Raw genomic sequence first — 12,323 nt, 5'->3', positions numbered from 1 at the left:
CTGGTTGTCTACCTCCATGCAGAATTGACTTTGATGCTGAGTTGGATTCATAGGAGGAGACCTAGGAGACAATCAGAACTTTCCAGCACAACATCTTTTGTCTGTGTCACAGAAGGACAAGTAAGAAGTCTTTCTCCTCCATTCAGGGTGGTATTTGTGGAGGTCTAGTTAGGAGCCAGAACTCTCACATCTTCTATTGAAAAAGAAATATCTAAAATAAATGATTATTAGTTTTCCACCTTAGAAACTAAGAAAGGAAGAACAAATTAAATGTAAAGTAGGGAGAAGAAAATATGTAATAAAAATTAAGAGTATATATGAATGAAAATAAAAACAGAGAAATTTAATAAAATCTAAATGTGACTCTAAGAAGATCAATATATTCATCAAGCTTAAGAAAAACAAAGACATAATTACTAATATCAATAAGGAAAAGGGGCAATCGCTGAGATATTATCTATACTACAGGCTTATCAGTTTAGATAGTGCTGTGTGTCTTACTATTCAAGTGCTACTTTTGAAAGGACATTGAAATAAAGTCCAACAAAAGAGAGAGAAGGAGAAAGAAAAGGGAGATGATGAGGAGTAGATGGTCAAGGCAAACCATCTCTGTGGGCCCATGCTTAAAGCTGCGATTAATTGGAATAAATACAATGAAATGAACCAGTGGAGCACATAGTTTAAAAATTGAATTTTAATAAAAAGAATAGCAAGATTTAAATGCAACATCTGCTGAAAGTAAATATATAATTTTACAACTGTACATTGTATATATTAATGAAAGTAGATTGAGGTGTATAAAAATAGGTCAATATAGAGAACAAAAACATTTTTGAAAATCATAAAGAAAAAACTTGAAGTTTAAATCAAAGAAAATTGTATGTAAATAAGGGTTTCAATGGATATTTTTAAAAACTTTTAAAAATAAAAAGAATACGCATTAAGATGGAGAAAGCTTTTAGTACAAAAACAGAAGGGGTTCATTGAGTTCCAGACTATAATGATTTAAACACACAAATGCTCACACACATGGTGTATACATACATTCAAGCATGTTCTTGTAAAATCCTTTAGAAGACACAGAAAGTTTTCATGACTTTGTGTTCAGAGCCAGAAAAAAATACAGGATATATGAAAGTACTTCCATAGGATCAAATATATGAGAATTCTTATAAGTACAAAATGATTCTCCTTCTGTGTGAAGCATTATGAAATTATCTCATTTGTCCTTAAAACCTCAAAAATGTAATAAATTTAAAATCATTTGATACAAGTAGTTATAAACACTTTTGTCACACCATTCCAAGAACTTCCTATTTATATCCTAAAACTATGCCATTAGAAGTATTATATACATCTAACTGAATATGCATGCATAGCATAAACACTTTTAGCTATAGAATTTAAAATAGCATTATTTAGTCTACATATTTAGTTTTCAATAATCTTTTTATAAGGCCTCAGGAGTACAAAAGAACATATTTTAAGCAGGGTTTTTGAAGGATAAATGCAAACTTCTTTAGTCAGATTTTTCATCACTGGGACAAAATATCCAACACACAAAACTTAAAGAAGTAGAGGTTGAATTTGTCATGATGGAGGGCATGATAGAACAAAGATGCTTAGTTCATGGGGGAGTGGAATCAGAGCAATGGAACATTGCCTGTGAGCAAGTGGACAAGGTCCACAGAGAATACCTAAAGTCATACTTCCATAACCCACCCAGTCACATCCAAGAGCATGTGTTGCAATCTGTAAGGCATTTTTTAATCTAATGAATTTGATATATCAGGATTAATGGTCACAATCTACTCCTGCTCAACTTCATAGATAATCACACCTCCTTAATCATAATCTCTAAATAAACACAATAAATTAATAATTCTACCTAACATGATGCAACTTTCTCAGAAAAAAACACAGTAATCCCTTCCCCAATGTCTCAACAGTCCTAGCATTGGTAAAAAGTCCAAGTCAAAGTGTATTCTGAGATTCAAGGCAAACTTAGCCATGAATATTTGTAAAAATCAAAACCAAGTTAACTACTCCTAAGTACAATGGCCCAGGAAAAATATTCCACTTCCAAAAGGGAAGAATAAGGGGATAGAAAAGAACTAGACCAAAGTAAAACTAAAACATTAAGTTCTGTAGCTCCATATCTGACAAAATGTGAATTCCAAAAGACTTGGGTTGCCTGATAACTATGATCTTGCTAGTTTCAGCTCACATGGCCTGCCAGGCTGATTTAACTCACACCTTGCAGTTTTCCTCCCTGGATATTCCACATTCCTGACATCTCCAAATCCCTCAGGTCTCCTCTGCACCTTTGGCTTCATTCTCACAGCTGCATGCACTGCCTATCCAGGACCTCCCTGCCTTGCATTCTGGGATTTCCACTGAATTCTGGATTGAAACCTCCCTGACCTACAACTCTTACGTTCTGCATGGCAGTATAATGTGCACAAAGCCAAGAGCTCTTGTCAGTAGAAGTAATTGCCAGGTTTCTTGGACCGTAGCTATCCTTACAACCTGGATGTGTGAACATGGTAAAATGAATCCCTGGGAACTAATTCCCTAGGAAGCACTTCTTAAGCAAGGGCCCTAAAGATTCTTCTCAAATGAAAGGTTGACATTTTCAGCTTTCTGAGTCTGCCATGGGTAGAGTTTTGATGATTTCTGAGATGCTTGCAGGCATTTTCTTCTTGTCTAAGTTTTTCAAATTTTTCTGCTTAGCTTCTTGCCTGAACACTCATTTAAATTTGGCTAAAAGAACCTAACAGTTCCTATGCCATTTCCTGAATTCTCAGTTGTCTTGAAAATTTATCTGCAGATTAATTATCCCCACTACTCTTAATTAGTCTTGGGCAAAGTTTTAAGATATGGGCAAAATGTAGATATATTTACTGACAGAATATAACACATGTGGCCGCTATTCCAACTACCAATGAATCCCTATCCCAAACTGAAATTTCCTGAGTCTTGGCTTTAGTCTCCACATTCCTGTCTGGTCTTTCCAAAGTTGCATTGTTGGGTAAAGTCAAAACAATTACTCCATTTCTTCAGTATTGATTTTCTTTATTAGCCAGCTTTACTGTCACTGGGACAAAATACTTGATATCTGCAATTTAAAGTAGGAGAAGTTTAATTCATCACATGATTTTGGTAATTTATTCCATAGTCAGGGGGCTCTAAGGCAGAAATAGCATAGTGGAAGGGAACGGTAGAGCAAAGATATTTAGTTCATGGTGGTGAGTGGAATGACCAGAGAAGAAATATCAATAAGAAAAGGGACCAGGGACTACATATTGAAATCAAAGTCAGACTTTCATGACACACTCAGACATACTCAGGAGGATGTTTTCCTAATCTGCTAGAGGTTTCTTAATCTAATGAAGTTAACCTATCAGGATTAACATTTACAAATGGAATCCTTCAACATTTAGAAAATAGAAATGCTTAATATTTTCATGATTATAATAACTGAAAAAATCTTGGGAGAAACAGATTGGTGTGTGTATGTGTGCATATGTATATACGCACCATTGGGAAAATACAATTAATATTTTCTCTATTCAGAATTACTCCAAACAAATAGTAAGCACTTTTATTAAGCGATTATTAGACTGAAATGTGTAATATATTTATCATGGTCTGCTAAGATTCTGCAACAGCAAATGACAAATCATAATCTGATAAAACATTAGAAAAGCAAAAGAAATTACATCCTTTTTATATAGCTAAGCAGATATTACTTATTTAATACATATTTTCAAATAAAACTAGTCCGCAGTTAAGAAAGACTTGTATCATTTTTTGTACACAGTTTATTCTAAATATATGTGGTAATTGAGTTGACCATCCCTGTTAACTGACTGGTATTATTAAGAGAAGAAATATATTTTTCAATGACAACAGGTAGTTTATCAAATTGGAGGAAGTTACTCTTAAGTTAGACTCCTTGCATCTCACAGAACCTAAAAGATAGGGTTACTGTCTTTGATATTTTTATTTTATTTATTTATTTATTTATTACACACAATAAAAACGTTTTATTTTGAGTCGCAGTTCATGCTGTGGGACAGGTGGTCGATATCCAGGACCCAGTAGCTGAGTTCAGCGTAACCTCCAGGCTTCCCACTGTGATTCCAACAGGATGAGCATGTCGCCCTCGCGCACTGCGCCTTTCACTTTGAGGATGATGGAGCAGCTCTGTCGTCCATGAATTCCACGCACACCTGTATGCACTGTCCCTGCGAGCCGGTCCTGCCTAGCACTTTGGTGACCCTAGCAAGCTTAATAGGCTGCACGCCATTCGTGTCCATGATGGTGACCGGCAGAGATCCGGCTGAGACAATATTTTTAATTTCAAAGAAATGACACCCAGGTTTTAAGAAAGAAACTCCACAGTGATTGCATCAGTCTACACTCCCACCAACAGTGGAGCAGGGTTCCCATTTCCCCACAACCTCATTTGACCCAATTATTTCTCTACTGGGTATCTTCCCAAAAGAATTTAAAAAATCATATCACAGTGATATACATACACCTATGTTCATGGCAGCACAGTTTGTAATAGCTAAAACTTGGAAACAGCCCAATTGCCCATTAAATGGAGACTGGATAAAGAAAATGTGTGTGTGTGTGTGTGTGTGTGTGTGTGTTTATAAAATGGAATAGTTCTCAGCCATGAAGAATAAGAAATTAGATACACTTATAGCTAAATGGATGCACATTGAAGTGATACTCTTAAGTGAAATAAATAGGAGACACGTGTAAATACCGAATAGTTTCTCTGGTGTGAGAAGCTGAAAGTGTAAATAAAGATAAAAAGGCATAATAGATATTGTGAAATAGGAAGAAAAGGTCCAAAGGGGAAGGGGAAGTGGGAGGGATTGGGGAAAGGAAAAAAGGGAATAGAATTAACATGAGAAAAGAAAAAAATGGAAACAAAGTCTTTGTAAATAGGGGGGGATGGAGGGGTTGAAGGGAGGACAGGGGAATGGGGAAAAAAATAAGAACCAAGATAGATTATATAAACATAAAAATTTCCAGTGATGAATGTCATTATATTGTATACCTAAAATGTACCAATAAAATTAATTTTAAGAAAAGAAGAAAGTCTAGGGCCATAAAACTGACAAAAACATCCTTTTAATGTCCAAAAGGGTCAGGCATGGTAGAGCATGCCTATAATTGCTGCACTTTGGAGGCCAAGGAAATGGGATGGCCCCGAGTTTGAGGCCAGCCTGGACTACATGGTGAGATCTTGTCTCAAAAAACCAACCCCCCAAAAGCATCCAAAAGGAGTTTTAAACATTTCAAAGAGATGAGAAGGCATTTAAAATTACAAAGAGATGAGAAAGTATTGAAAATTACAGAGATGAGAAAATATTTATAAATTAACATGATTTATAATGTTAAAGTAAGTGATCTAAGAATAAGGAAGCGAGAGAAATATCTTATTTTCATGGAGAATTAAATCACCTCTTTTTAATTTTCATCCATTCTTTCAACATGAAAATGCATATCCATATGTCTATGGATGTATGTCCTCCTTGTCTCCTTTTCAGTCTTTGCTGCCTGGATCTGTTAATCTGGATTGTATAATGCAAATTAATTTTGGTTGTCAACATTTACATTATTAGTATTAATATCTTTAAAATCAAAAGGCATATTAAATTATGTTTCTTCAAGTGAAATATCTTTCTAAATTAATTCAGTTTATTAATTTGCACATTTAAAAATTGCTAAATATATCTGGCATCTGGTATCATAAATAAATACTTAGCAATTTAAAAACCCTAGTATATTTTCTTTTTTTTCCTACAGTATATAATCTGGCTTCTTTCATAAAGCACAATTTTTTACAGATTTATCAATTTGTTTCTTGCATTAATAATTCATCTTTTGTTGTTAAGTAGTCTTCCATAGCATTCATATACCACATTATGCTTAACTATCTGATTGACATTAGGGTTGTTTCCAATGTTTGGTTATTAAAGTAAAGGCACCATAACACTGGTGTAATACTTCCATTTCTCTTGAGTAGATATCTAAGAGTAGAATTTCTGGGTCATAACTTTTTAAAATATATTTGCCCTTGATTTAATACAATTTTGTCAGCTTTAGTTTTCATATTTACATTCGAACTCTAGGTTTCTTGAAACTACATATATACTGTTTTATATCCTTTGACCTATATCTTTCCATTTTATTCCCTTTCCTATTTCTGGCAACCACTCTTTGAATCTCTGTGTTTGTGTATTATACATATACATTCAATGTATAATGCAGATCATGCAATGTTTTCTTTCTGTGTCTGGCTTATTTCATTTTGGAACATCCCTCTATTACTATCATCTTACAGTTTTCAGAGATCCACCTTTATCTTATATCTCATTGGAGTAGTATTTGGCAATAACTGTGTTTAAGAAAGTCATATGCAGTTAATTTCAATCACTTATCCTAAACTATTTGTTAAGTTTATAAAACCATTCCAAATTAAGAGCAGAAGCACAAGATAGAAAACATGAAACTAGGGCCAATTATCCATTACCTTTACCTTTAAGAATCAGTCATTCTTTTGCTAGATATTTTATTTTTCAGGGCTTCTATTAGTTTTTTGTGGTGCTGGAGATCAGGGACAATATTTTCTCCATCAACTATCATATTTGTTTCAACAATAAAATTCGATGGACTGTAAAATTTTATATGGCAATGACAGAAAACCTTTTTTTATTTTTTATAGCTTTTATTCAGAAAGTTCAGTGAAACAGAAAGGTATCACAGTTTAGAAATATTTTAATCTCACTGTAATTTAACATTTTAAAAATCTACAATGAAATTTATAAAAATAGTATTATATTTATAAAATGAACTGTTATTCACAATAAATTATTCTTTTTCATTACCTGAAAACATTATGTATTATATAAAAGCAACAACTTTCCTTTTCATTATTTTAAAAATATGCTGCAAACAGCTCCACCTTGTCCAGCTTTTTTGGCATTTCAGTACATAAAAATATTATATTACAAATTCCCTGACCATAGTTATAAAACATAATCATTAATAGTAATTTCTATAAAATAATTGCTTAATAAGTATTTGCGGATAAATTAAAAGGCTCACAGAAAATAAATTTCGTTTTTACATTTTTAAAAGTATTTTCTATGGTCGATGTTCTCCAAAATTCATATGTTGAAATCGGTGCAACAATACTGGGAGGTGAGTACACTGAGAAGCGATTAGGTCATGAGGGTCACACAGCTGCAGGAATGAGCTTAGCTGGTTTATGAAAGGCCCCACAGAGCTGCTCTGCTCCTTCCCCAGTTGGAAACACTCAGGGAAGGGCTATGAACCCCACTCTGCATCTGCCAGTGGCTTGATCTTGGGCATCCCAATGTTGAGAACTGTGAGAAATACATTTTACTTGTATAAGTTTCACAGTTTAAGGTATTTTGTTATAGCAGCCTTAATGGACTCAGTATTTTTAAATATCTTCTTAGAAAACCATCTCAAAAAGTAAACAGAAACCTAGAAAAGATATTCATATTTATAAAATCAGAAACATTTCTATTCATGAAATAGACACTACAGGAAATTTTCAAAAAGAAACTTGCTTGCTGATCTCTGTCTCTCTCTCTTCTTCCCTCTTCTCTCCCTCATTCAATGGTATATTTTGCAGCATACTATCCCAAGGATACAACTCTTAAAGGAATATTATTGATTCTATTAAATCGCTGATAGCTCTTGCATAAATCATTATTCCATATGAAGAGCCAATAAGTTAGTTAATACTAATATAAACTTTATTTATAGGTAAGTGGAAGTTATAAAATCATAATTCTAGAAATTTTGAAGAGCTCTGGAAAAACACATTTATTGCAATATATTATAGCTTCATATATCTTTTATTAGTGTCACTGATAATTACTCAGGAAATTCTCTGTTTTCCCTGAAACAGTAAGTAGAGGGAGGGAGAGAGAGGATTTGCCCCATGAGGCAGCCCATTATTAACTGTTTTAGAATAAACTCCACATTTAGATATCAAATAGGTTAGGGCTGCAATAAATTGTACTCAGTATATTTGCAGGTTGGTGAGATTCTGAATTTGTTTTTGTTTTCATCTAAATTTATCTGGTGTAATTTTTATTTTTAAAAATTTTAGGGAGAAGACTGTTAAAAATACAAAAATGTTTTCTTACACTGCAACAATTTCAAGTTTACCACTTACATGTAATGTACATTACAGGTAACATGATGGGTAGTATTCAATCATTACTGGATTGCATATATTTAAAAACCACACTGTAAGTTCAAATGTTTCTTTCTACTCACCAAATATATAGTCTCATTAATGTCAGCCCAAGCTGGATTTGCATGTGGCTCTCTTTAGACTTACAAACTTTGTTTTGCCCCTTAAATTCTCAAGCTGAAAGTTTCTTTTATATAAAAAGAGAGATAGTAATACCTCCCCTGCAGGATTGCTGTGAGGATTAAATGAGGCACATGTGTGGCAGATGGCTCATTTGTCCCTCCGAGTAGTGGCTATCCCAGGGCTATACAGCTTTACAGGATTCCTACTAAAAGATTACCATTCAGCCACCCTGTGAGCTGGATGTGGGACTGTGCTAGTTTCTAGTCAATGGATGACTTTCTAGATTGTTTCAAAGCAGAGAGAATTAAATGTCTCTTTTGGATGGTCCATGTTTTTAGGTTTTCTTTGTTGTAATTTAGCTTGTATTTTAACAGGTAAAGTAAACATGTTTTATTTTAGCATACATCTTCAAATACAGTTAGATTTTGTGCTCGCTTTGGCAGCACATACATAAATACAGTTAGATTACAAAGAATATCCAATCATGCTTGGAATGGCTTTTTATAAAATTTTGAATTTAAGATAAGAATATTTAAATGTGGACCAAAGAAATACTTCTTAGCCACAGAAGGCCCATACATGACTCTTCCTTTGGGAAAAACCATTCTATTCTACAGCCACTGCTTTAGCTTTCCAATATTCAAGACTATAACTTATGAAAAAATAAAACTTGGTTCATTTTATGTTAACTTGGCATTTCTGATCTATTATTCTTAGCCAAAAGGAACATTTAGTTCTTCATCACATCACAATAAAGCAATTATTTCCAGATTTAAATTAATATTATGAAAGCAAATGAAAGTAGTACAAAAGATTCAACAGGTTCAGGCTCAGTGCAGGGGAAACTAAAAACAATACACTACATGAACAATTTCAAACTTGAATATATATTGGTTGTATGTGAAAGTTTTACACTATAGACACAACAAACAAAATGAGTTCCCAAACAAGAAAATAGGATAGCATCTTATAACAGCACCATGAAGAAACTTTGGCTGAGAGTTTGCCAAAAGTACCATCCTGAGATATTTTAAGACCAACAATTTTTCACATTCAGGCAGTGCCATTCAGAAGTAAACATGGTCTCACTCTTGCTTTTGTTTGATAAGGCCCTGGTGTGAAATGACTGAAGCTTGGTTTGCAGCTATTTTGTATTGTTTTTTTCCTGAGCCTTGTGGTGGGGAAAGAAGTGGAGTTTCAACTGAGATCTGGTCTGTATGAACCAGTGTTGACATGGAACCTAAAAGTATATCTTGTCCAGTTAGTGGATCTTGAGACACATGCAGGTGCATCGGATGGTGGAGATGACTCCCATCATTGGAGGCACCACCCAGTAACATTTCCTGAAGTAGGCTGTCAATTTTGACCATCCCGAAAAGTTTGACAAACTGTATCTGCTCGATCATTTGCCAGGTGATGCTCTGCAGCGTGGGCAGCAGCAGAAGCAGCTCTCCGAACTGCCCCCGCGAGTCCTACTGCCGGTCGTTGATGTAGTCCTCCAGACTAATCTGCACTTGGAACCACATGTTCTTAATTTTCACTGGGTCACTTAGCCCTTTTGCATCTGAATCAAAAAATACAATTGCCTTCAAACAACCATACTTATTGTCATCAATCTGGATTTCTTGGAATGGTCTGACGAGCTCATGGAGAACCCTATTGGGCACTAGGCTGATTTCAACTTCACAGCTGTTACGGTGGATAACATAGTTGTTTCCCAAAAGCAAAATATCTACATACATCATGAATCTCTTTGTAGCTCCAAGCAGTAAGTGTTCGCCTGCATGCGCTTTTAGCAGGGCCACCTGATAGTCCAGTGGTAACTCACAGAAGGCAGGAATGTATTTAGCCCATTCCACAAAGACTAAGAGCTGCTGCTTCATAGATTCAAAGACATCACCCATACTTGCAATTTTCTTAACGTTTATGTCAGTGCTTACTCCGGGGCTGGAGACTGAGATATGGCGAGACTGAATTTCCGCTTGAGCCAGTGCGTTAATGGAAGGGATGTTGCTTCCATCAAATGTGCTTCTTCTGGTGGTTTTTCTACCGCGTTCCTTTTGAACAGCTTCTTTTTTCATTCCTGTTCTAAAACATTTTCTTAATAGACAGTATCTACATTGATTCCTTTTGTCCTTGTCAACAATACATTGAGGACTGAATCGGCAGGAGTAAACATGGCTCTTGGCGTGTGCTCCGTCTGAAAAAGCCTTTGCACCCGTGACAGCTTGGTGCCCCCTAGTGCTTCCCTGTGGCTCTGTCCCCACATTTCGCACACAGACAGTTGACATCATTGTCTGTGGTATTCATACTAGTGGTTTCTGAGGCAGAATTATCAGCTTTGCAAGCTCAGGCAGACAAGTCACTCAATTTCTCTGAAACTCAGGTCCTTCATCTGTGGGTGCTGCAGCCACCGGAGCGCCTGGTAGCGGGGTCCCCACCCACCCAGCAGCGGTGTCCAGCACTGCACTTTTTTGACAAAACATTTTTAAAGTTAATTTGTAAATCAGGTCCAATATGTGATTAAAATTCAAAAATTGTACACTCCCAAATCAAGCAAAGCTTGAAATTACGTTTTAATTTTATTTGTTATTATAAACCTATTCCTGAAGCTTCATAAGAATTCCACATTGATGAAAGAATGACTGATGACATTGCTGCAAATCCAAAAGGACATAGAAGAATTTAAACTGCATAAAATATAATTACTAAAATATTTCTAGCTCTCTAGTCTGCCAACAGGAACATTTACATTCATTGGTAGAGCATAACAAAATAAATATTCTTTTTGCTTGCAGACTTGAAACAACTAATATTCCTTCAGATGTCCAAAAACTCCATAGTTAAAATATGTATACTTTTAAAAGGAGTAAGCAGGAAATTACCTGAAAATCTCAGTATTTTCTTATACTTAAAACAACTTAATGCCATACACAATAAATTTAAGATTCTGACTAAGTTTTCATTCTTTTGTTTTTTCTTAGTAATCAAACTCTCTCATGCCTCCTATCTAGTCTTTTAGCAAAATAACTAAAAGTGAACTCCTTCTAAGTGTATTACTTCTGGTCCTAAGATTCCCTTTGAGACCATCAACTGGGCCTAATAGAGGAGACTATTGAGCTAATTGAGCTACATCTCTAATGGCAGCTAATGACTTAATGTGCTCATCCTCCCAGATAATATATTTGCATTTTAAGAGGAAAATGAAATGTCTTAGTGGAAGGAATGAGTACTGGGATAATTTCAGATAGATTATAAATATTAATGTACTTTTAGTGGAGTTTCCTGGGAAATACATTGTGTTTATTGAGCAGGAAATTGTTACTATTCATTATTTCAAAAATGTTGGGGAAACTCATTCATTTATGTAGTCAGTTTAATCAAAATATTGGTCCAAACACTGAGGCAACATAATGACTATAGTCAATGAACATATAGTATAACCTTAAAAAAACACAAATAAAAGAAGTTAAATATTCTTATCACAAAAAATTAATTATATAAGCTAATATAATTGTAAATTCACTGGATTATCTATTCCACAATGTATACAGTTGAGAATCAGAAAATGATACCCCCAAAACTGGTGCTCTGACTGTCTGAGAGACCCTTGAACCTGCCTCAGAATCAAGATCCCTCTGACCTCTTGTTTCTCCTCCTTCAAGTACATGGAGAACTTTTCTGAGAAGTCCTTTGATAGGTCTAAAATCTAGAAAAAAAAGAGAACTACTTCTGGTCCCTTCTCTGAGATTTCAGTAACTAAACTGATATAGAAGAAAGACTGAGATCCGACAACACCTGGAAAGATCATTATCATACATCATTATCCTCTATTTCAGTCCCAAGGAGAATCATTTTTAAAATATTGTCTATTGTTTGTTTTTTATAAAGTATTGTTTGTTTATAAACTATTGTATATTCTCCAAAAATGTGACAATTAGTA

General features: G+C 34.7%; 2 pseudogenes; both read right to left on the bottom strand.

Annotated features, from left to right (window-relative positions):
- Window positions 1-4,113: 4,113 nt before the first annotated feature.
- Window positions 4,114-4,340, bottom strand: LOC101709725 (small ribosomal subunit protein eS28 pseudogene; annotated as a pseudogene).
- A 3,535-nt stretch (window positions 4,341-7,875) lies between these two features.
- Window positions 7,876-10,790, bottom strand: LOC101722880 (hepatocyte nuclear factor 4-gamma pseudogene; annotated as a pseudogene).
- Between the last annotated feature and the right edge of the window lie 1,533 nt (window positions 10,791-12,323).

Source organism: Heterocephalus glaber, unplaced genomic scaffold (assembly GCF_053883595.1).
Source record: "Heterocephalus glaber isolate CG9 unplaced genomic scaffold, H.glaber_assembly_v1.0 deba00001481, whole genome shotgun sequence".
Lineage (NCBI taxonomy): Eukaryota > Metazoa > Chordata > Mammalia > Rodentia > Bathyergidae > Heterocephalus > Heterocephalus glaber.
Note: the sequence above shows the minus strand (reverse complement) of the source record. Positions and strands in the feature narration are given on the sequence as shown.